This window comes from Balaenoptera ricei, chromosome 4 (genome assembly GCF_028023285.1).
Source record: "Balaenoptera ricei isolate mBalRic1 chromosome 4, mBalRic1.hap2, whole genome shotgun sequence".
Taxonomy (NCBI): Eukaryota; Metazoa; Chordata; class Mammalia; order Artiodactyla; family Balaenopteridae; genus Balaenoptera; species Balaenoptera ricei.
The window spans coordinates 92,568,871-92,593,598 of record NC_082642.1 but is presented as its reverse complement, the minus strand read 5'-3'; the positions used below and the strand labels follow the sequence as shown (position 1 = coordinate 92,593,598).

The 24,728-nt window shown below is 51.5% G+C and overlaps 1 protein-coding gene across 1 annotated transcript in view; it reads right to left on the bottom strand.

Annotated features, from left to right (window-relative positions):
- ADCY5 (adenylate cyclase 5) overlaps window positions 1-24,728 on the bottom strand; it is a 157,386-nt gene that overhangs the window by 106,178 nt on the left and 26,480 nt on the right. The window lies entirely within an intron of this gene.

Sequence of the window (24,728 nt, the reverse complement as noted above, 5' to 3'; positions counted from 1 at the left end):
AATAAGTCAGGAGCTCTTAAAAAAAAACAAACAAACAAACAAACAAAAGACAGCTAACCGCCACCGCCCCCCCCGCAACTCCCTGCACACCACAGCCGGGACTCAGTCCAGCACAGGCCCACATCTGTTTCTTGCTCTTGGTGACGCCCCCAGCACAGCACCACATGCAGAGAGGCATGTGACAAACAGATGAGAGGGACACTAACCCTGAGGTTAGAAAAACCTATAACTTTCCCCCTCGCTGACCACAGGGTCAGTCAACTCTCCCAGAATAAGTGCTTCTCAGTCCGTGGTTCGGAGCAGGATAAACTCCAGCGTGAAGTGAATACGACCGGAACCTAATTGCATGGAGGGTACACAGATGTCCAAAATGGCCCGCGTCCTTCCTCAAGAGCAGGGCCAGGGTGGGGGAGTGTACAATGGGGGCAGAGCCAGGGGAGGGGCCTGGGGAGTCGTCCTACAGACGGCTGGACACGGGGACAGAGCAGGTGGCCATAGGCAATGGGGGTGAGGGTGGCTGCCAATCCCTGGGCCATCAAGCTTCCAGCTTCAGTCTCAGGCTGGGAAGCTGGACAGACACTTTGAACCATCGGCTCAGAAAACAGAACCCGTCCCCTACTGCTCGTCCCCAGCAGACACAGCTCACAGCCAAGCCTAACTTTTGTGCTGCTTGTAGAAAAACGGGGAAAGAAGAGGGAGCTGGTGGTCCCTGAATGCTGTCATCGTGGCAGAAGCAGAGGAGCCTTCAGAATCTGCTTGACCACCAGTTGGGCATCAGTCTAGTGCTTACTCGCGAGGTCTCCCACTGCATCTTCAAGCCTGTTTCCCCCGTGCATGCTGGTGGAATGGGCCACGGAGGGCCAGCCTCTCTGTGAGATCTGGTTAGCAGGGGCTCTACCTGAGGCTTGTGTAGGTGGTCTTCAGGAACCCAAGTCTCCCTAAAATGGTACATTTCCCTGCAGGGAGGGTTAATAGCCTTCCTTAGATTTTTCCGAGGGGCTGAGACACAAAGGAGGATAAAAAGTTGCTTCAGAGAATTAAGAGGTGCTGTGGAGTACGGAACGAGGGCTGGTCCTGGACTCCTGTGGATGTGGGTAAAGCATCCTCCTCATAATCCCCTGGTGGTCCTGGGCCATCAAGGTGAGGCCACCCAGTCACATCCTTGGAACGGACTTGTCCTGTTCCTTCTCTCCCCTTCACCTGCTCAGGACAGCAGGCTGGAGTTTGCATCCACGAAGGTTCACTTCTGTGGTCTGTCCCCTAAAATCTCTACCTGAGAAGAGAGTATTTGTTCAACCTTCAACCCTGCTACAGAGACTTGGGGCATGAAGGGTGCATTTCAAGCTGTCTCTCCTCCCTGGAATGACTTTGGAAAACCAGAAGCAAACACTAAAGCACTTTGCGCTGATCCAGCTTTGGGGGGGGGGGGGCCAGCGCACCTCCCATCCGCCCCTCCAGGAGCTTGGGGGCCGCCCAGCGCACCTGCACACGAGGACCAGCTGCCCAAACAGACTGGCCGCGGTGCGTGGAAGCTTGAAGGATGTACAGGCACACTGATCCCTCCAGGTGGGTGAGATGGGAGGATATGGACGGGAAATGAAGCGAAAGTATGTGGGTCTGAGATGAGAAAAGCGAGCTACATTCTGAGAATTTCAAAGCATGTGCCACCCCTGAGGCCACTGGGCCACTAAACTAGGCCAAACCCACCCTTGCCGGTCGGTTCGTGGGGCCACTGCGTGAGGACCACAGACTGTCTAAACACTTCCAGATGTCCTTGAGGGCCGTACAGGGGACAGCAAGTGCAGCTCAGACAAAACAAAGTGAAAGATCATCTCTTGGGAAAGAGAGGCTATAAATTACAATTATGACTTTCCACTCAGGAGGGAGAGACCCCGGGGCTGAGGCCTGAGGGCAGAAGATGGGTATGTCCTTCCTGAGAGGAGGCAGCCTCCACCCAGCCCAGGAGGCTGAGAAGCAACAACGCCTCCGAACAACCCCACCGGGGCTATCCCTGGTCTCCTTCCTCCAGCCCAGCTCCCCGCCCCAGCTCCCCTTCCCAAGGTCCAAAGGCCATGGGATGGAAGCACAACCGAAATAACCTCGCCCTGTGAAATGTGCTGAGCCATTTCCAGGGCCCAGGGCTCCTATTAACTCGCAGGAGTGACACGGGCAGTCCCTCGGGCTTTGGTACAACCTCTCATTGCACAACTCCAGGGGGCGCCACTCATAATGCAGATTATGTGTGAACAGCTCCCTCTGCAGCTACAGGGCTTTGTCCCATAGCCCTGCAGGCTAGCGGGTGGCCAGGCGCCCCTGTAGTTCCCGCCATGGCACCTCTGTCATGGTCAGCCCCGGCAGACCAGGACTCCGAGGCTAAGGGCAGGGCCACAGGTTTCCAGAGGCCTCAGAAGCGCAGCTGCTGACACAGGCCGCTGAAGGGCAGCCAGCTCCACCTCCTCCTCAGGTCTAATTTGCTTCACATAATTAAGAAAGATGCACTGTGTAGCGGCAGGAATGGGGGAAGCAAGTTACAGAACAGTATATCCTGTATTATACTAATTTCAGTTTTAAATGATTAGAAGGAAGTATCAAAATGTGTAGAATTAAGGGTGATTTTCCATTTTCTCCTTTAAACTTTTTTTTAATCTTCCAGATTTCTTCAAAGATATATATAGCTTTTATGGTGAGAGAAAGAAAGCTATGCATGCAGTAAAGATTTTATTCCTCAGAGAAACCTTGAGTGGAAAATTCTGTGAGTTCCAGGTAGGACAAAATCTGTCAGGTTTGTAGAAAGTCTGAGGAGCGGTGAAGACGGGCTGGTGTCTGCAGGTATCACAGGTGAGGGCGTGTTCCTTGAGATTCTCATACACCACAGAGTTAGAGAGACCAAGAAACCATTTCCAACTCACTCAGCTTATGACTGGTTGCCCGAGGCCCAGAGGGCACGAGGCTGGCCTAAGGTCGGTTAGCCAGGAGGTAGCGGCCAAGTGGAGTCTGAACCCAGGCCTCTCAACCCCCAGGCAGAGAACATTGTTGTTACCCTGCTCTGCATCTCTCTGTCTCTGTTTCTCACACACACACACACACACACACACACACACACACACACACACACACTGCCCTTACCTATCCCACTCCCCCAATAGAACAAGCTCTTTTTTCGTGTTTGTGGGAGGCCACCAGTCTCCCCCACCCCAGGTGGCTCAAGGGACATGTGACTCTAAATGCACTGGGCCTAGACAATGGCAACCAGTAGGAAGACTCAGGACTTCAGTCCCTGTAATCAGGCCACATACCAGGCACACGAGCGAGTAGCCAGGCACAGAAATCCACACACCTTCTGCCTGAATCGCCCCCCACCCCACCGTACCGACACGGGCCTTGGTTCAAGCTGTTTCACTTAGAGCTGAGCTCTGCGGCTGTGGGCATGTTAGTCCTCTTCTCTGAAACCCCGTGTAAAACGAGGACAAGAACTTCAGCTCCTAGGGGCGTGGTATCACATGAGAACCAGATAACATGAGCAAAGTGCCCATTCGAGTTGGCCTGGCCAGGTGCTCACTAACTGGCAGCTACTGTCGTTATGAACTTGGGCCTTCTGCAGACCCACCTTCCACCCCCACACCAGCCCCAGGCCCGGGCTGGCCCATTCCCAGTTTTCCCTCCTTCCCTCCAGCGCCAGCTGCTGAGGACCCTCAGGGACTATGTACAACAACAACAACTAATTTTAAGATAGTAACATTTTAAATTTACTTTTCTAGCTTTAAAAAGTACATACCTTGTCTTTATTCTCTTAATTTGATTAAAAAATATTTTTTTCTCACCCGAATCAGAAATAATAAAGGATGTTGCCTCCAATATTTAACCAATCAACTGTTTTCTGTTCCCTTCCAGGGACCTGACCGTTTCTGAATGAATAAAAAGAATGCGTATTTACACTGGCCTTCTATAGCACAGCTGAGAACCCAGAAATAGCCAAAAAGATACCCTATATGGGACAAAACAAATGTACTTAGACTATGCACTCACATTCATGAAGTTTACCCATGAGTGATCATCTCAGGTTATCACTAAGTACCTGGTAACTGTTAGTTTCCACAAATTCTAATAATATAGTTGCCAAGCTCATGAAGTTTAGAAATAGCAAATAAGGGGCTTCCCTAGTGGCGCAGTGGTTGAGAATCTGCCTGCCAATGCAGGGGACACGGGTTCGAGCCCTGGTCTGGGAAGATCCCACATGCCGCGGAGCAACTAGGCCCGTGAGCCACAAGTACTGAGCCTGCAGGTCTGGAGCCTGTGCTCTGCAACAAGAGAGGCCGCGATAGTGAGAGGCCCGTGCACCGCGATGAAGAGTGGCCCCCGCTTGCCGCAACTGGAGAAAGCCCTCGCTCAGAAAATGAAGACCGAACACAGCCAAAAATAAATAAATAAAAATAAATAATTAAAAAAAAAAAAAAAAAGAAATAGCAAATAAGAAGTGGTGGTGGGGTAGAGGTGGGAGAGGTGAAGAGCTGCTTGGGCAGGCGCTGTGGTAACTTTGAGAAGTGACAAGTGACAGTCTATTAACCAAGGAAGAAGACAGAAAATGATTTTTTTAAGTATGAATAAGTTATCAAAAAAACCCACTACTTGGACTATTTCATGTAAGAGCAAACATCCCTGCAACCCCCAAGCAGGTCTGCCCTGTATTATAGCAGAAGACAATAACTTACACAGTGATGGCTGGAGTTATCCAGAAAAGGTTACATTGTATCAGTGACTATTTAAGGAGGGGACAAAGTACATATTTTAGGAAGATTTCCATCAGAAATAGTTATAATAATAAACGCAGCATAAATACTTAATTATCTGGAAAAGCAGGTCACATGGAATGGCGTACTCCCCAAGGGTTCTGGAGAGAAGGGGGTTACTGTGCCAACTTCATTTTGTAAGTGAATTGCCCCTCAGACTCTCCCCACTTTGAGCAGCCTTGTGTGATGAGCAGAGGGGCGCCCCAGCTCTCAAGGCCATAACACAGACTACTCCCCACTCAAAGGGCCCATCCCGCCACTGCCCAATGTCCAGGCGGAATCTCAGTCTATGCAACATCCCCAAACTGGGCTCCGCTGAGGCCCCGGGAGGGCCTATAGTACCCACGCTCCAACCCCAGTCTGCCTGCTCTCCCCTGATCATGCCCACACACCCTCACGCTGCCGGCCGCGTTTGCCCACGGTGTTCCCTCACAGAGCCTGCCACCGCTCTCCCCATCAAAGTCCCACCTGCCCTACAAATCCTCCTCACCCTCGCATGCTCTGGCCTGGGCCTCCCCTCGAGCTCCTTTCCATCCTGTGTTGACTGGCGCTGCCTGCACACCCGCCTCCCCTGCTCGGCTTGACGGTAAGCTGTGTGCAGACAGCACGCAGCCTGTTTGGGTCCCCACAGCTGACAGCACACTCAGCACCTCACGGGCGTTCAGTAAACTTTTGTCAGATTTGAAGACCCGTGTCCACACCACAGCAGATCAGGGGCCCTGCTTTCTGGAGCACACACGGGCGTGCATGCCTACAGGCACCCTCACACACATGCCTTCCCACCACTTTGGGGAAACTCACGGAGGATGTGATCTCCTGGAATTGGGAAAGGATGACAGGAGGTCTAGCTGGGAAGGAATTCCCTCTTGCCCAAGAAGGATTTTATGCTAATTTTTTTCTCCATAAACTCTAAAAAATAGAAGGGCTAAATTTGTCTCTGTCCTGGTGTTCCTGGGAATGGGTGGAACTAGGTGGAAGGGAAGGGGGCCCTGCCAACAATTTCCTCTGTGCCTTGCCTAACTGACTTTTTCCTTACTGTTTGCTGTGGCTTGGGTGGGGGGGGAGGAATAAGCACAGAAACATCCAGAATCACGCAGCCCCTCTTTTCTCCTACTTGACCAGGCAGGAGTCTCCCCTGTGCTCAGAGACTGCTGAGAAAAGGAACAACTGACTCATCCATTCCAGCACTTAATCGTCAGGTCTGGAAGTTCTTCCTGACATCTAGCTTAAACCTCTTCTTCTGTTCTGTGGGAAGGATCTTCTTTCCCACTCTCAACCATTTTTTTTCCCCTCTGATCTTAAGTGGTGGGCTTTTCAAACCAGAGATGAAGAGGGATGAGGAAAAGGGGGCCTTAGTTAAGTGTATCTCTGGCTCAAACTAAAACAGTGAAGGGGGTATGTGGGGGAGACCCGGCACAGAGAGGCCACTGTGGAGAGCAAAGAAGAGGGGACAGGAGAAAGTAAGAAGGAAAGCTTAAGGGTTAACCCTCCTGTTGCAAAGTCTAGCTGACTGTTGGGCACCAACAAAGCTGCTCACAGGTATCTTGGGGTTCAGACACCTCCTCATCTGGGTTCCCTCAGATGAGGGAACCCAGCCTCAGCCTTGTAGCACCCAAGCAGCCGTCTGCTGCCCTCCTCCTCAGAGCACTGCCAACCTGTGCCCATTGCCATGGCAACCAGCTCTCCTAGCACCTGGAGAGCGGGGCTCATCAGCAAAAAGGCCCCCAATTGACCTCTAGCAAAGCCCCCTTCCCTCTAAAACCAAGGGCTTTACCTGCCCCTCAGTTGGGACCCACACACCCTGGCTACACAGTGATGGGAGAGGCCAGTGTGCACCCTAGCTCAGGACATTCGTACAGGCCACCACATGGTCTAGGGGGCCTGTCTCAGGGATCCCCAGGCTGAGGTGACACAGGGATACTGGGAGGTGCTCAGTTCTCTGAGATTTTGCAAGGATGGATCCGAATGTACCTTACCATCCATCATCACCACACCGTCTACCGCCCTCATCACCTCTGGTCCAGATTCCAGGCCAGTCTCCGGTGTTCCAAACCATCGCGCTCACAGCTACCACCACCAGGATAATCTTCTTCAAGTACCATTTTTACCCAATCACTCCTCAGCTCAAGCGTCTAAAATAGTCTGCCCCAGCTTATCAGATCATATCTAAACCTTTACACTATGTACACACCCACACACTCCAATCCCAAATCCAGGGCCTTGCCTTTCCAGCCACACCCGTCTCTTCTCTGTCTCAATTTTCTTGTTCCTGCCATGTTTTCTTTGCTCATGCCATTATCCCCCTCCTGCCATGTCCTTGCACCCTGGCTCACATTCCTCTCCTTCAACAAGCCGTGCTGTATCCTGTCACTACAGATACTTGCATCTACCTTGATGTTGCTATAAATGGCCATCTGATTGTGGGTTCCAAATTTCTAACTTCATTGCAAACTCCTCAAGGGGGGATCTTCCTCTTTCATTAGGCTGCGAGATCCCCCCGTTAGACTAGGGGTTCCCAGAGGACCCACAGAGCTTCCTCCATTAGACTGGGCACTCACTAGACAAGCAACGCAACTATCCCATTAGCATTCCCCAGGGACAGGGCTTGGGGAGCCATCTCTCCGCCCCCCCCCCCCAGGCCTCAGCCCTTCATGGGCTTCTCTATATCGCAGCCATAGCTTCCAAAGCAAGGCGAAGGGTGAAAGTGTAGAGCAGTGCTATTCACTGGAACTTTCAGCAGCAGTGGAAACGTTCTGCAGCTGAGCTGCTCACCAGTTGCACGTGGCTATTGAGCACTTGAAATGTGATGAGTCTAAAATGAGATGTACTGTAAGTATAATACAGACACCAATTTCAAAGACTTAGTAAAAATGCAAAATATCTCACTGATAATTTTCTATATTGGCTACATATTAAAATGATAATACTTTGGATATGTTGGGTTACATCAAATATAGTGCTAGTATAAATCTACCTGTTTCTTTTCTTCTTTTTTTTTTTTTTTTTTGGCCACGCCGTATGGCCTGTGGGACCTTAGTTCCCCGACCAGGGATTGAACCCAGGCCCTCAGCAGTGAAAGTGCCGAGTCCTAACCACTGGACTGCCGGGGAATTCCCTGTTGCTTTTCATTTTTTAAAAATGTGGCTACTGGAAAAATTTTTAATTACACATGTGGTTAATGTTATGTTCCTACTGGGCAGTGGCAGTCTAGGGAGCTCTGGGTGTGTTTACTGGTCTGTACCTTTTAGTTAAAATAGTCTCTCTTTGACCTCTGAAGGGTATAATGAGTGTTCCTTTTGAACTGTCCCCATGTCTCACTTTTCTTTCTCCCTCTCCATATTGCTTAATGTGGTAAAAACCACATAACATGAAATTACCTTTTTAAACAAAATTTTAAGTATACAGTACAGTATTGTTAACTTTATGCACTTTGTTATACAGCATCACTTTTCTTAGTTTTATTTATCTTCATGTAGACCCTCTCTGATAGATGCCTCATATTCTCTCTGGAACAAACTGGTATTAAAATGAGTTAATTAAGTTAGACCTTTAGTGTCCTAATGCTGAATCTCCCATCCCAGGAATACTTTCAGAATAACCATAATCGTAATAGCATGTTTCGTTTGGATTGTTCCTTACTGTATTGTGGTGCTTTCTGCACCCTGACCCTGTGAAGCAGGCAGGTCAGGCACTGACAACCCCGGAAAAGAGGTAAGGGAACAGAGGTCAGGGGGGTTAAGTCAGGTGTGTGCAAAGGTGGTGTCAGGACTAGGACCCAAATCCTTGACACCCAGACGCCTTCCAGTGCACACATGCAGGAAGGGCAGTGGACACGGTCCAGAAGCAGCAGAACTATATGCTCTCCTTGCTTCCATAGGAAAGACTAGGACATAACTCAAAAAAAGGAAAGGAAACATTATCAAAACAGGAGTAGGCAGTGAGGACAGTTAAGAGGTCTAAAGTGGGAGTCTAATAGGGGTCTTGATTCCAGAATCACCTCTGCTCTCAAGGAACTGTGCGTCCCTGGATCACCACTCCCCTCACATCTCTGCACTTCAGTTTCCTCATCGGTAACATAGGAGCTGGATGCTTCGAGAAGCAGCTAGATAGGCACCCGCTTACCCTGCTATTGGGAATGCAAACCGGCTCAATCCTTTTGTACAGCAATTTGGCAATATGTGTCAAGAGCCTTAGAAATGTTCAAACTCTTTGACCCAGTAATTCCACTTCTGAGAACCCTAAGGAAATAATCCTAAATAAGCAAAAAGCTTTATGTGCAAGGACTTTGATCTCAGCACTACTTCTGACACTAAAATACTAAATGAGCTAAAGTCTAATAGTAGGAGAATGTCTAAACTATGATATGGCAATTTCATTTAATGAAATATTATGCAATTATTTGAAAAAACAGAGCACTGACATAGAATGTGCTTTTGGCCACAAGAAAAAAAACAGTATATTAAAAGGCTGGTACTGGTATTGTATAATTGTAATTAAATTTTTTTAAAAAAGAAGTTTTGCACCCCTATATGGGGGTGCAACACCTAATATGTTCACAAAAACTCAAAGGAAATTCACCATAATGCAAATAGTGACTATTTAGACTGATGGGACTATGGGTGCTTGTTTTTTTCTTCTTTTCTCAGTTTCCAAATGTGCATAAATAATTTTGGGAAAAAATACATGATGAGGGTCCTGATTTGAAGTTCTCCAAGAGTACTCATGGCTCCAACAGGTGGCTGGATCAGACATATGGGGCGGGCGGTTCGGACGCTAAGCCCAGGCACATGCCTGGGTTGGTCAGGGGAAACCCAGCGCCTGAGGACTCCTTCTCAGGAAAAGCAAAACACCGTGACACCAGGGCAGCATAATTCGTGTGCAAGTGGGGAACTACCATCCCGATCCCACCCCTCTACTTAAAAAATAAAAAGACCATTTCGTGGCTATTGGCACTTAGGGTAAATACAAGCATATGTCTGATCACTCTACAGCCTAGAGCAGATGATTTTCAACCTGTGCTCCTTGGAGCCCAGTTAGTGGCTGGGGTCACGGTGGAGGAGCTGGGCAGAGGAAGGGGAGATGGTTACCTAAATGATTATAAACTGTTTTTCCCAGAGAGACCTATATAAGATTTCATTGAAACACATGGTGGCAAGATCAAGGCAACTTTTCCTGAGGGGGCGGGGAAGAAAGCTGGGATCATCCTGAGCCCTGACCTCTCTCTCTGGTCAGCATTCTTCATGGCAGGAACAACTTTTTCCCAAACTTTCCAGCTGTTCTCTGGGGCCCCTGCTGTGACATGTGGCTATAACAAAACCAACCTAGAGAACGTGGCCTGTCTCAGAAAGGGCCTTAGAAACATATCAGGAGGGACTTCCCTGGTGACTCAGTGGTTAAGAATCCGCCTGCCAATGCAGGGGACACGGGTTCGATCCCTGGTCCGGGAAGATCCCACATGCCACAAAGCAACTAAGCCCGTGTGCCACAACTACTGAGCCTGTGCTCTAGAGCCTGCGAGCCACAGGTACTGAGCCTGCGCACCACGACTACTGAAGCCCGCGTGCCCTAGAGCCCACGCGCTGCAACTACTGAATCCTGTGCCCTCTAGGGCCCTTGTGCCGCAACTACTGAGCCCGCGTGCTGCAACTACTGAAGCCCACGTGCGCCTAGAGCCCGTGCTCCGCAACAAGAGGAGCCGCCGCAATGAGAAGTCCGCGCACCGCAACGAAGAGTAGCCCCCGCTCGCTGCAACTAGAGAAAGCCCGCACGCAGCAACGAAGACCCGACACAGGCAAAAAAAAAAAGAAAGAAACATATCAGGAGACTGAGATGACCCCGGATGACCCCACGGTGCCTGCCCCTGCCCCAGAATCCACAGGCAATGCCTCAGACAAGGCCTGGCCAGGCTGAAGCAGGTCCCCAGGGGAGAGCCGAGTAGACAAGGGCTGTGAAAAGGCGGACTTTTTGTGCACCAGCTCCTCTAAGACCAGGGCTAAATGCCCCTGAGAGCTTAAAGAAGCACAGTGAGACATAAGAAGGAAGTGCGTTCTACCAAGCTGGACGGGAACCCCTGGCCCCCATCTCTCTTAAGAGCTGAGATAGGCTGAAAACAGAACAGGCTCATGGAGGGTTCAGATAAATTAAGAGAAGGCAGAACCACGACTGGTTATCAAGGGACTTGAGGGATGCTTGGACCACAAGCAGGACCTTTTAAGGCTGATGGCAAGGAGGACAGCCCTCCACTCTCCAAATATACAGCTTGGGCTAGGCCCAGAGGTGGAATGCTGGGGCTTCAGAGCATGGCTCTAGCCCAAAGTTACTATTCTTGGGATCAAATCTGGCCGCTGGACAGCACTGGACTGCTGGTAACCCTGGTGACAGCGTGACTGACAATGCTGGCAGGATGTTAGAAGGCAGGGGTTGTGGGGGAGGGCTTGTAATGCAAGCAAGGGTGTCTTCCAACCTCTCTATCCCAAGGCAGAGCAGCTCATAGGACCATGGTTGGGAAAAGTGTTCAAATGGGGCTCTAGCCACATCTACAGTTTTTCCTTTTTGGCAGGGGAGACGTACTTATATTTATTATCTAATTAAAGACTGGCAATAAAAAAAAAAGAAACCATTAAAGCATCCCTCAATACAGATGCGATGAACAATGAAATCAAAAGCTTTCTTTACCATGTCTTGCAGAGTCTTGGGTAGCATGAAGAGCACAGATTTAGAGCCAGAGAGACCTGGTTTTGAATCGTGGCTCCACCACCTACAGCATATGTGACTTGGGTTCAGTTTTCTCGTTGGTCAGATGGGGATGGTTGTAGCATCCACTTACCAGAATCACTATGAGGAAAAACTCAGGCAATGTCCCAGTGCAGTGAGGAACCCACTCTTAGTTCCATCTTCCTAAGGATGCCATCTTCTCCTCCTCCCAAACCACCCCATACGACCACCAGGTGAATGAACCAACCACATCAATCAAAAGCTCCCAAAGGGTTCCCGCTGTCCATGAGATTAAGAGTGAACCCCTGAGCCATCCCTTCCCAGCCCACGGGGGCCTCTCCTCACACAGCCTCCCTCATGGACCCCGGGTCCCTCCTTCCTGTGTGTCCTTGTCACATTCCTCCTTCTATCCTTCTGCATTCAATCCCATCTCTCTGTGGAATCCATACCCATCTATAGTCCCTCCTCCGTGAGGTCTCCTCCGACACTCCACCCAGAAGGGAATCTCTCTCTCTCCCACCACCTTCTCACATGCTGCTTGATTAGAGTCAGCTACGTGGAGGTGTTCACCTTCCTGATTTAGCAAACAGTTTGAGTTTGGTTAGTTTACAAGAAAGGAGTAAGACCCACTCCTCTTCCCTCAAAGAATCTGAAACACAGTGAGGAAGTACAGAGATATGCCCACCCAGGAAACACCGAATGAGGCAGAACAGCCAACTGCAAAGCGCCAGCAGAAGTGACACAATCGGCACTGTGTCTGAGTCACAACCCTGCCCGCCCCAAGCAGAGAGCCACTGCTGCTGGCTTCGGGAGGGGACTTTTAAATACACCGTGAACCCCGGCTGGTGAACAAGCACTGCCAAGCACCCGAGTGCTGAGAACACAAGACCCCAGTGAAGACACGGCTCCTCTTCCCCTAGCTTCTGACCTTGGACAAACACTGCCCCTGCCAGACCCAGGGGATGGACATGGTCACTCTGGAGCTGCCAGTCAGTCCTGAGCATCAAGCAGAGGGCCTCCTGGTACCTCCAGCCCTTGACTCACCACCCCCCAGCCCGGACTTCGTGCTCTACCGAGGCCTGGTTCCTGCCTTGCCCTGTCTCTCCAGCTGTGTTCTGGAGAGAAGAATGTGTACCACGCCCAGAACAAACACTTGCACAGGCCTCCCAGGTGGGAAGGCAGCTCGGAAAAGTGGGAGCCTCCACCCCCATCAGACAAGGGCTCCTGGCAGCTCTGTGGGCTGCGTGTATGTCACCAGAGCCACTGAGTTCAGCTCTAGGGGGTTTTCAGACCAGACGGAGCATGGTGGGAGAGTCACACAGCCAGGGGTCCCCGGAGGAGTCAAGCGGAACCTGGACTCGTCTGGGCATGGGTCCCTCCCAGCTGCAAGAGAAGGTGGCTGACAGACAGATTTCTGTCTTATTCCATCTTTTTACACTCCATCTCCAACTGGCTCTCAAAGAGAAACCCTGTCCGAGGGGTCTGGTAAATGTGTTTGCTTTGGGGCTTGGGCCCCCCATTCTGGCCTCCTCTGAGCCTCCATTTTCATGTACCACAGGGGGAACTAGACGGACCCTCCCTGCCTCTGGGGTGCTGCTGGGACAACACGGAGATGACAGAGAGAGGGCAGCGGGGAACGAGCATGCCAGAACCACCAGAAATGTGACCTATGACGGTTGCTGCTGATCGGCCAGAGCAGCGTCTGAAAGAAGAGCTGCCTGGTAAAGGCCTGAAGGCCAACCAGCGCCGGCTCCCAGGCCTGCCTTCCTGCTGCCGTGGCCTTGATTTTGTGGCCAAGACCCAGACCCTCAGAGGCCCGCAGCGCCCCACCCCTGCATGCTCCTCCTTGCGCCCCTGGGTGAGGGTCTGAGCGCCAGCCTAGAGCTGACAGAGCTGGACGGGCAGACACCAGTCATCTCGGGCCGGAGCGTGAACATCTTCCAAGTCCTCTTCTCCCTGGAAGGCAAATGCTCCCAAGAGTCCACCCAGGCGGAGAAGAGGACTCCAACTTTCTTCTCTCCTTCGGTGCCTGAGAGAGCTACGAGAGGCAAGGAGGAGAGCAGGGCGTGACGGGGGACGCACCCCTGCCAGGCCTGAGTAGGACCGCGCTGAGAACAAGGTCCTGAGGTTCCCCACTGTACCAATCACGCCTTTTTATTTTTCTGTATTTCAGACGCTTCCACACCTTGGGGCTTACCTAGTCAATTCGGAGAGATAGTAAATGACTTGCCTCTTGCCTGTGTGTGAGCCTTCCATATGCAAGCCAACCAATCCAGAGCCCTACCCCCAGACACCTCCTTTATCAAGCTCTTACACTCCCACACTCCGGCCCACCACTCCCCTGCCTTACTCACCCCAGGGACAAGTGCCAGGTAACTCGGACAGTCCTGTGCCTCAGAGCCCACCGACGTTATTCAAACTAGCCAATCCCAAGCCTGCTTACCCTGCCTCATCCATTCCTTCCTGCAGAAGCCACAATAGAGGCTCTTGCTCACGTTTCCCCTCACGCTGCCTCCTCACTGACCCCTGTGCTTCCCTGTATGGCCCCCCATGGCATAATGCATCCTCTCCTCTCGGGATCTGTGAGTAACAAACTATCTTTTCAGTGGCAGCCGTCTCCTGATCTGCGGGTCTCACCAAACCTGGATAATAATAACACCTACATTTTAAGTGTTTTAAACTTAAATTTAAAGTTTAACCCTATGGTTCTTCAGTCAGTTACAAAGATAGTTGTCTGGTGCCACTGACCAGCAAAGTGGTGTTTCACTTGAGGTGGAGGGACTGAGGGGGAGAGGAAATGGATTTTTTCCCTCCTGAAACTGTGCTCTTGAGACTCAGGGCTATTCCATTTCTCCCATGATCCCTCAAATGGCACAAACAACGGTCTAATCAACACTGACTGTTGTAATGCTGGGAGGGACAAGGACGCCCGGGTGACTTGGGGTTGAGCAAGCTGGCATTCCCACAACTCCGCCCAGCTGGGCTCCTTATAAGGCCCCGCTCCTCTCCTGCCCCGCGCCACTCCTCTCAGGGACACGCTGCCATGCTCAGCCAGCCTGTCACTCCCACACCCGCCCAGCAGACCAGGCCACAGCTATTGCTCCTGTTTCCCAGGAAATCCAGGACCTTTTCCATCTGGGCACGAGGTCACGCCTTGGTTTCGGATCAAAATTCCTCAACTTGAAGCCATTCACATGCAGGCTTGGGGACATCGTTGGAGTTCAACCACCACATTTCCCTGAACTGACTACTCCTCTGTTCTAGGAATGTGACACCCCCTCAGCTGCCCCTCCATGCCAAGCTCCATCATCCTGCTCTGCCCCCTTGATCCCTCAAGGGTACATACCCAGTCCCAACTCTGACCACCAACTCTACCTTCTCAAGACTCCCCACCACTCTCCCGTGTCCCATGCAGCCCCCATCAATAAGCTCCTCTTGAGACCCCCCTCTCTTCTCAAACATTAGCATCACACTCCAGAATCCAGCATTAGCCCTTGGATTTCCCTGGTTACCAAAAAGAATGGGATTGGATAAACAAAATGTGATACATCCATGCAACTGAATATTATTCAGCCATAAACAGGAACGATGTACATGATATATGCTACAACGTGTATGAACTACAAAGACATTATACTAAGTGAAAGAAGCCAGACACAAAAATACACATATTGCATGATTCCATTTATATGAAATATCTGGAATAGGTAACTACATAGAAGCAGAAAGCAGACAAGTTGTTGCCAGGGGCTGGGGGAAGGGGAGAATTAGGAATGACTACTAATGGGTATGGGGTTTTCTTGGGGGTAACAAAAATGTTTTGGACTAGACAGAGATTGCACAGCATTATGAATGTACTAAATGCTATTGAATTGTACACTTTAAAATGGTTAATTTTGTATTATGTGAATTTCACCTCAATTTTTAAAAAAGAATCAGATCAAATCATCCATGATATACAGTGTACAGTGGGCACGTAAAAAGAAATATAAGAGGTGGTCTGGGATGGTACAAAGAGCCCTGGACCTATAGTGAAAACTCCAAACACCATTTCAATGTTCATGATGCTTGGGAAACATTTAAGCAAACCACAGAACATCACCTCCATGGGATATTCTACTCCACGAATACAGTCATAATACTTACCTTCAGTGCTGTTTTGAGAATTAAATGAGATAATATAGGGCCATCACACAAGACACTCATTTGTACACTCAGCAAGAAAATTAATATGCAAAATGTTAAGTTTAAAAAAAACAGCAGACAAAATTCTAGCTATGCAGACTGCATTTACATATACACAATGCACCTCTGTAGATATAGGAAAGACTTAGAGAACTAGATGGTGTTTTAAGCTTATGAAATTTTTTTTGGTAAAACTGCCTACACAGAGAGTATATAGTAGGAGTCCAAGAAGCCAAGTTCTAGTTCTGATTCTGCCCCTAACCAGCCTAGGAGGCCTCTGTGCAATGCTCTCCCCAACTGAACCTTGATTTCCTGGTTTTGAGAACGGCTTAACCATGACAATGGTTCAATTTAACCAGACCCACTCTGCCCCTAGTTCCTCTATGCGCCAGGGCCTGTGCGAGGCACCACAGGGGCCCAGGGATTAGTGAGAGTGACTCCCAGTGTTCAGGGAGTGTGCAACAGCACTGTAAAACCAGGCACGATAAGGTTTGTGGACAATGAGGACAGATGGCCCAGTACACGTGGCTCTCAGTGTGGCCACGGGGGCCTTTGAACCAGGGCCTTTGAACCAGGGCCTCAAGGCAGGACGTGGCTTTCTCAGGTGGAGAGGGTGAGTTCCGAACCACAGACCCGTCCAAGCAGCAAGGTGGGGTGAGGGAAGGGTAACCATAAATTCTCATTTGAGTGTCTAGCACCACGGCTCTCAAAGTGGGATCCCCAAGCCAACAGCAGCCGCATCACCTGGGAACTGGCTAGAAATGCGGATTCTTGGGCCCCATCCCAACCTTGGGAATTGGAAACTCTGGGGTGCCCCCCGCCCCACCCTGGGAAGCCCTCCAAATGGTTGAGGTACTGCTCCCCTAGCACCTGCTTTCTTAACAGTGTAGAAACTGCCCCTGAAAGACACTCCTTCCTGGCCTGGCCCCGCCCATCCCCCAGGCCCCAGCCGGCTGAGCTGAGAAAGTTTCCTGGGCTCAGAGGAGCTAATCTATCAGCTGGATATAGATTAACTCTTCCTCTCTTCACCAGCTCACTGGCCTGGGAAATGCAAACACCTAAAGGGAGAGCTATCATAAATCTGTCTGCTGTCACACAGCCCCAGCTTTTTCCACAGCCCTTCCCACACCCATTCCCCCACCCCCAGACCTATGCTCCCCAGGGCAGCGGCCGCATAGCCCGGAGGTCCCCAGACAGGAGGAGGCAAAGGGACATTCCGCTGTTCTCCCCACACAGCCCAGGACCCAGATCCTATCAGCTCAGCAGGAAGCCCCCATCTGCCCCCAGGGCTCCCTCCAGAGCTGGGAGGATGAGGGAGGGAGGAATGGGGGCGGGAACACAGGTGATCACCCTTTTTTTTTTTAATTAATTGATTTAATTTATTTATTTTTGGCTGCGTTGGGTCTTTGTTGCTGTGCGTGTAGTTGCGGAGAGCCGGGGCTACTCTTCATTGCGGTGCGCCGGCTTCTCATTGCAGTGGCTTGTCTTGCTGCGGAGCACGGGCTCTAGGCGCGTGGGCTTCAGTAGTTGTGGGGCATGGGCTTAGTTGCTCCACGGCATGTGGGATCTTCCTGGACCAGGGCTCGAACTTCGTGTCCCCTGCATTGGCAGGCGGATTCTTAACCACTGCGCAACCAGGGAAGCTTTTTTTTTTTTTTTTTTTTAATTTTTAAAAAATTTATTCAGCTGATCACTCTTAAGGGCGGCAGAGTGACTGGGAGTTTCCTCTAGAACTCCCCAGAAAACAGCTCACAAAGACTCCCTTCCGGGGCATCTCTGCCCTGTGGAAGAGTTCTCCTCCCCTCCTCCTCCTCCTTCTCCTGGAAGGAGCAGCCTGGGACCACCGCCACCTCCCAGGTGTAAGCTCTCCCTCCGTTATTCCAAGGCCCTTGGCCACACCCTGCACCTGATCTGGCTTTGGAATCACACTTCCAACACCTACTAGTTGGGTGACCTTTGAGACTCGGTTTTCTGGAAAACCAGGATAACAATACCCTCCTTAGAGGGCTGCGGCGAGGATGGAATCAAAGGACACAACACAAAGCACACATAGGAAAGGCTCAATAATGGAAGCACTTACATTCATCATCTCCATCACGCCCATCCTTTATTCAAACACCTTCAATGGCTAATCATCGCCTACTGGGTAACGCTCAAATTTCTTAGCACCGGCCATTCTGGCTCCCAATCCCCTCCAAACCAGCAGCAACACAAAGACATTCTTGATTTGTCAAATATGCCTTTCACTACCAAGCCCGACCTTCATGACCTTCCCGGTCCTGTTTGTCAGAGAGCTCTTCTTTCCTGCCCTGTGGCCCCTCTCCCCATTCCCAGCATTCTGCCTGGGCCTCCTGGTGATAAGTGACTGCTTTGAGGACAGCCTGCTGTCCATCATGGGGTCCCCTCACAGAGGGCTGAGCAAGCAAAACAGATGTTTGGAAAATTGAATGGAGTCCTTCCAGGTTCAGAAGAGAAAGCAGAGCCTTAAATACACAGGGAGCAAGTGGATGCCAGCCGAACTTCTCCCATTGCTGTCCGAGTAGTTAGGTGATTGCGCTAGAAGCCCCGTCCTGGGCACCTGGGGTGGGGATCACATTCTGAGGCCATGTTCTCAGAGCTCCCAGCCTGAGGCAGAAACCTCCAGAGACAACAGACGCTGACCCAGCTCCAAGGGGACAGAGGACAACGGCCTGAGCCCAGCGCGGAGTGCCAGCGCCTGCCTGCTCTCCTCACCCGGCCCCCCCATCCCTGGGCTGACGCCCACCATCCAGAGTTGCTTTAAGTCCTGGCTCCCACAGAGTACCAGCCCAGCACTACCTGCTCTGCCCCCAGGACTCAGCCCAAGTCCTAAAAGCAAAGCAGGGAGGGGGTTCAAGCTGTTCCTGAACTCAGACTCTAGCCTGGGGACCCAGGCCTCCAGGCTCCGGCATGCCTGCCCCCAAACGGCTCAACCTAAAGGTACAGCTGGGCTGACATGTCAATACAGGTGAGGGAGCCCATGCACGGCTTTCAGCCCATGTTGACTGCACAAGAGAGTCCCAGGTGGACAGACTACAGCCTTCATCACCCTTCCCCACACACGGCCCAGTTGCTGTCCCTTCAGCCTGTGGGCCCACTTAGCAAACCCACCCAAACAGAACTTCCCATCTTCTGGAGCACGCCCTCCCCCCACCCCCACAAAGTCCAGCAAAGCTTCGGAACCCCAAGCCAGGAGCTCGGGATACCTGCCCTCCTCTCTAGAAGGTGCCAAGAAGGCCCCCACTCACAAAAATCTTCCTCCACTTAGGGAAAGATCAGAAGAAGAGACAACAAGAGGGAAGGAGGCTAGACTTCGGGGAGACTTCCTGACCAAAGGGGAATGCCACGGAGGAGAGAAAGCAGCTTCCCCTATGGGCTTTCCTGGGCCAGCCTAGCTGCCCTGTCTTCATTCAGATTCCTGCCAGCAGGCGCTTAGAGAAGACATTCTCCCCACTAGGAAATGGGGGTGATGGGAGGGATAGGACCAGAGTGACAGAGAAAAAAACCTGATAGGACTGTCCCCGTGTGTCTCCCTCTGACTCCAAATAAATGTCAAATAAGGCAACCACCATGTCCCCCACATCCAGGCACTCCCTCAAGAGTGATTCCCAAAGGGGCCAGCGCCCCCGGAGGGCTCTTGGGATGACGGGTTAAGGCAATGACGATGGCAGTTCCAGTGCTAGTGGAAGAGAGCTCTGAGAGAAGGTAAAAACGAAAACCTAAGAGGGGGACATACTCAACAGTCGGGCTGAAGGTGGGAGTCCAGTGCAGAGGGAATCTGAGCTCCCATGGAAGACAAATTATCAGCTGGTTATCTGTTATGTGGGAGGCTCTGGGACCCACCTTCCCTGCATCCATCATTTCCTATCTCTGGTCTTCAGCTTTACCACGAAAAATATCTGGAGAACTAGAAACATCTGGATCCTTCCTCAGGCTAACAGAACAAATAAACAAACAAAAAAGGGCAGTCATGGTCACGTGCTCAGGCGATGATTGCCCTAAACAGCCCCGTCCATGCACACGCCTGTCACAAAGGCTGAGGACCATCACTTGCCAGTACAGAGGCCCAGTAGGGCCTCCAGAGCAGGCCACCAGAGCTCAGACTTGGACTTTGTTTCCTGGTTAAATCCAGATTTGTGAGAAATCACTGCGCCCCCAGAGACGTCCTCGGCGTCCGAAGCAGACTTCACGACACAGGCTACGACACAGGCTCATCCAGGAGACGACGAGCCTCTCTCCCCTCTTCTGTTTTCCTGTTTTCATCTGAGAAATGCTGCCAGCCTATGGGAGAAAAGCTGCAGACCTTGCTTCCCGGCAGATAGGCCAAGCCCAGGACCAGGCTGTTTTCTTAAGCAGTGACCTTTCCGAAGGCAGGCGCTGAGTGTGCCTAAAACACGTCACATTTCCCCAAACCCTAATCGCACACAGGCAGGCAGGAGCACTTCCCGTCCCTGATGAGATCCCAGAGCTATGAGCTCAGGCCCACGGGTGGGCTGGGGCCCCAGGAAGGTTGTCTTTTCCTGGGAGGCGTCTGACCTCAGTCCGAGGAGGGAGGGAGATGTTCCCTCCCAGAGAGAACTTGTGGAGTAGAACCCCAGAAAAATGCACATGGGGAGGGCCTCCCGTCAGAAACTTGAGGCCTGAAGTTGGGAGGCCAAGTCAGGGGTCAGGTCTGCAGCCAGACCTGCCTAGGATTCCTCCAAACCACCCCCAAACTAGTGTGACTCTCAGCAGAGGGGACGACTGAGTCCACAGTCTCCGGAGACTTGGGCAGCAGGGCCACCGCAGGAAGCGGACCTGCCTGAGCCCACTGTCAGTCTAACCTAAATGCCTCTGGCTGCAACTTGAGGCATCTCTTGTTCTCGCCTCAGAAAGGACAGAGAAAGCAGTTCCCTTCCCCTTTGATTTGCTCGATGAGTATTTATTAAACATGATTGTGTTGGGTACGTGAGACAGGAACCCCAGGCTCTGTCCCGAAGGAGCGTAGAAGCAGCAAAGACCAAGGAGGGGCAGGGCCGTGTAGTGGACAGAGCAATGCCTGGGAGTCACATCCCAGCCCCACTAGGGACTGTGTGCCCCTGGGCATGTCATTTCACCTCTGTGCACATAGCCTCACTCTCAGACAGAGCTAGGGGAGGTGACCCCCAAAGTCCGTCCCTGTCAGCTCTGGTTCAAATAAAACAAAACTCAGAGAGGAAGAGAGAGAGAGAGAGAGAGAGAGAGAGAGAGAGAGAGAGAGAGAGAGAGATTGAAAAATGGTCCAGACAGTATATTGCCAGCTAAAGGCATACAAATTGCTGGAGGATCTGCCCAGGATGGGTGAGTGAAGACTGACATGGGGGGACACTGAATCTTCAAAGGCCTGAACCACTTCTCATTCCACCCCCAGCCTTCTCTGCTCCCAGGTGGACAATCCTAGCCCTCCGGCCACTCGACACCAATTTCACCCACTAGCCTGTGCCGCACCTGAGCCCCACCTCCACACTTACTGTGCAACTTTGTACAATCCTCTTATCCTCTCTGAGCTTCAATTTTCAAATCTACAAAATGGGGATGATGATAATAATTCCTACTTCACTGATACTCCAATGAGATAATGTATGGGAAACAGTCCTCAGAAACTGTATCAATAATTTTATTTATTTATTTATTTTTTGCCAATAATTCCCTGCGTCCAGTACCGAATGCCAGAGGGACATGGGAGCTCCAGGTCAGGGGGGAGAGAAAGCAGCATCATTTCTGAGGACCAGTGCTAAGCTAGGGATTTGACTTGACAACTCATCTTTAAAGCAACCCTTCCGAGGATTTACAAATGAGGAAACTGAGGCTATGCAAGGTTAGGTAACCTGTCCACGGTCACATGGGTAACCAAGGCGGGAAGCAGGATTTGATGTGGGTCTGTCTGACTCCAAAGCTTCACCACAGCAATCTCTGGGACCCCCAGAGAGAAGAGCTGAGGGGTGAGCCACAGCGGGGCCTGCAGCCCCCTCCCAGTCAACAGGGAGGAGACCTGCAAGTCCTCCCACGGTCTCCACTGGCCCTTGGGTCTGACAGGAACTGTTTATTCTAGACTCTGATATTTTCTGTAAACACAGCTTAGGTTGCCAAGAGAGGGAGAGAAATTCATTTGTTAGAGAGGAATGAGACGAAACCATTAAACTTCCTTTGACTCAGCCCTGGACAGAACCCTAAGCAGCCTCTCCCCACCCCTGCCATCCACCAGTACACCTCCACGCCACGTGCCAGTGTGCCTGGGGTCTCGCTGGTCGGGCTACTTCTCACCAGAGCCCTGGGGAGATCGTCATGGTACAAGATAAGATGACCCAGATTCTGAGCTGGGCCACTTGTCCTCCCGGGGGTGACAGCGGCCCCTGGGAGGACTAATGAGCCTCTCTTCAGTGTCTGTGGGACCGTTTAGAAAATGATTACTTTTCCTGCGACCAGAGAGAGGGGGTGGCACGTCCCACAGCCGCCTCTGTGGCCTTAGGGAGGAGCTCCAACCAGGGAAAACGCAGTCTAACTACAAAACCCAGGTCTCAGGTTTAATCTGGCGCACCTTCTTACTACACTGTTGTTCTTTTTAAGTTCTCCTTTATTTTACCCAATACCACACCCTTCGGAAAAATTCACAGTGAAGAAACTGAGCAGTGAGGGCATCACTGACTGACCGGGGATGGCGCAGAGAGGCAGAGATCAAATTCGGATGCACATTGTTTTTTCAGAAACACTAAGTATATACAGGTACATGGACATGATGGTTGGAATTTGCTTTAATAGATTTCAGCAAGAGGAAAAAAAGAATAAATGAAGCAAATGTGGGGAAAATCATGCTAATTGTCGAATCTGAATGATGGGTGTGTGGGAGCTCACTATTATTCTCTCTACTTTGCCATGTTTCATATTAAAAAAACTTGAGACAAAGGCCCCACCCAAGGGCAGGAAGTTATAATGCAGGACCCAGGTGAGGTGCCCAGGGAGGGCACAGGGAAAGGGAGACGGAGGGACAGAAGGAAGGAAGAGATGGTGCAGGGGGGCCAGAAGCGGAGATGATGTTGTCCCTCAGACAGTGGTGTTCTCCAGGACCCGCTGTCTTGTTGGGCAGGTCACCTCCCCCCTCCAACACCTCTCTGAGACTTCATTCTTCAGGACTCACTTCCAGACTTTTCCTACAAAGGGCCAACAGCAAGAATCTCCTTCTCTGGAACTTTTATCATCAGGGCATTGTGTCCCGTTGGGTTGGGGTTAGACACCAGGCTGCCCCACAGAGAAGTGGCCTAGCTGGCCTCCCAGAGATCCTCCCTGACCCCAATCTGATTGGGAAAGAGGGGAGGGAGTTTTAAGGACGAGGGACACTCAGACTCTGCCTCATCATCTGAGGTAATTGACAGGATGTGACAATTCTCTCACAGAAATTTGTAGAGACCTTGAGATTTTGAGCAAATTTCCTACCAATCAGGTCTTTCACACCCATGGACAGGGCACCCTGATGATGAGGAAGATACAAACCCATGGCTCTCATTCGCAAATCTTTTCTGTTATGGACTGAATTATGTCCTCCCAAATTGATTGGTCCCCCCCAGTGTGACTGTATTTGGAGATGGGGTCTTGGGGAGGTAATTAAGATTAATGAGGTCATAAGGGTGGGGCCCTCATCCAATAGGGCTGGTGCCCTTATAACTAGAGGAAGAGACATCTGAGATCTCTCTCCCCCCAAGCTCATGCACAAAGGGAAGGCCATGTGAGAACCCAGCAAGAAGGCAGCCATCTGCAAGCCAGGAAGAGTTCTTACCAGAAACCAAATCTGCTGGCACCTTGATCTTGTACTTCCAGCCTCTAGAACTGTGAGAAAATAGATGTCTTATTTAAACCAAGTCTGTGGTATTTTGTTAGGGCAGCCCAAACTGACTAATCCTTCCCCTCAGAGACACGAACCCCAAAGGCACACTGTGGTTCCATCTGACCCAATAAGCACACCTGTCTGGCTCAAGTGCCCCTGATTTCCTAGCATCTCCGAAGGTACAAGTTCCCTCCTTCCTCCTCGTCCCACCACACATGATCTGGGCCAGGAGGCATAGAAAGGCCACAGTGAGTCAGCCTTTCCAGGGAAGAAAAGGAGTTGTACCAATGAGAGGCGCCCCCCCCCCTCCCCCTCGGTCCTCTTCCCAGGCTCACCACAGGGCAGTGAGGGAAACCATTGCTTGATGGCCAAGCCAGCCAGAACCAGTAAGCCCTCCTCCCTCACACACCATGGGGGGCTTCATGAAGGAGCCTCTGAGGCCCCAGCATTGCTGCAGGGGGCGGTGAAGAAGCACAGTCCTGGAAGCTGGAGCGGGCAGGGCGTGTCTGGTACACTGAGTCTTCCCAGTGACCCACGTGCAGGGTCCTCCCTGGGGCAGGCGGGAAGTGAGGCCTCACATACTGGCCCGAGGCGCGTCTGTATAATGTAGCCATCAGAGGGGGTTCCTTGGGGTTTGTGGGCACGGGCACATGGTTTAGGCTGCACCTTAGAAGGGAGTGGACAAGGAGAGTGTGTGGGGTGGGGAGCACGTAGCCGGGGGTGCCCTGGAAAGAGGCTGAAGCAGGTCTGGGAGAGTGGGATGAGCCCTGACGCAGGTGAGGGAGCAGAGTGGGAGCGGGAAGAAAGAGTGAAGGGAAGACTTTTCTCTTGGAAAATTGACAGAATTTGGCAAGTGAGGAAGAGGAGGCATGGAGGATGAGCCAGGGTGAAGGAATAGTGTTGCCATTCAAAGAGGAGTGGGTGGGAGGGTGCCTCCCTGGCCTTGGCTCTGTGCCATCCACCTGTGCAGCACCGGGGCCTCTGGTGTGGTAGAGGGCAGGTCTCTGGGGAATCACTGTGGGACAAGGGGGATGCAGGGCCCTCTCTGGGGTACCCGGGATGGAGGGAGCACAGAGCAGGTGGTAAAGTGGGATCCTGGGGTGAACATGTGCCACTGGCCTTTGTGACCAGCGTGGGTCCTGGCTCCTGGGCCCCTGGGTGCTTGTGGCTCAGACCTGCCAGTGGGC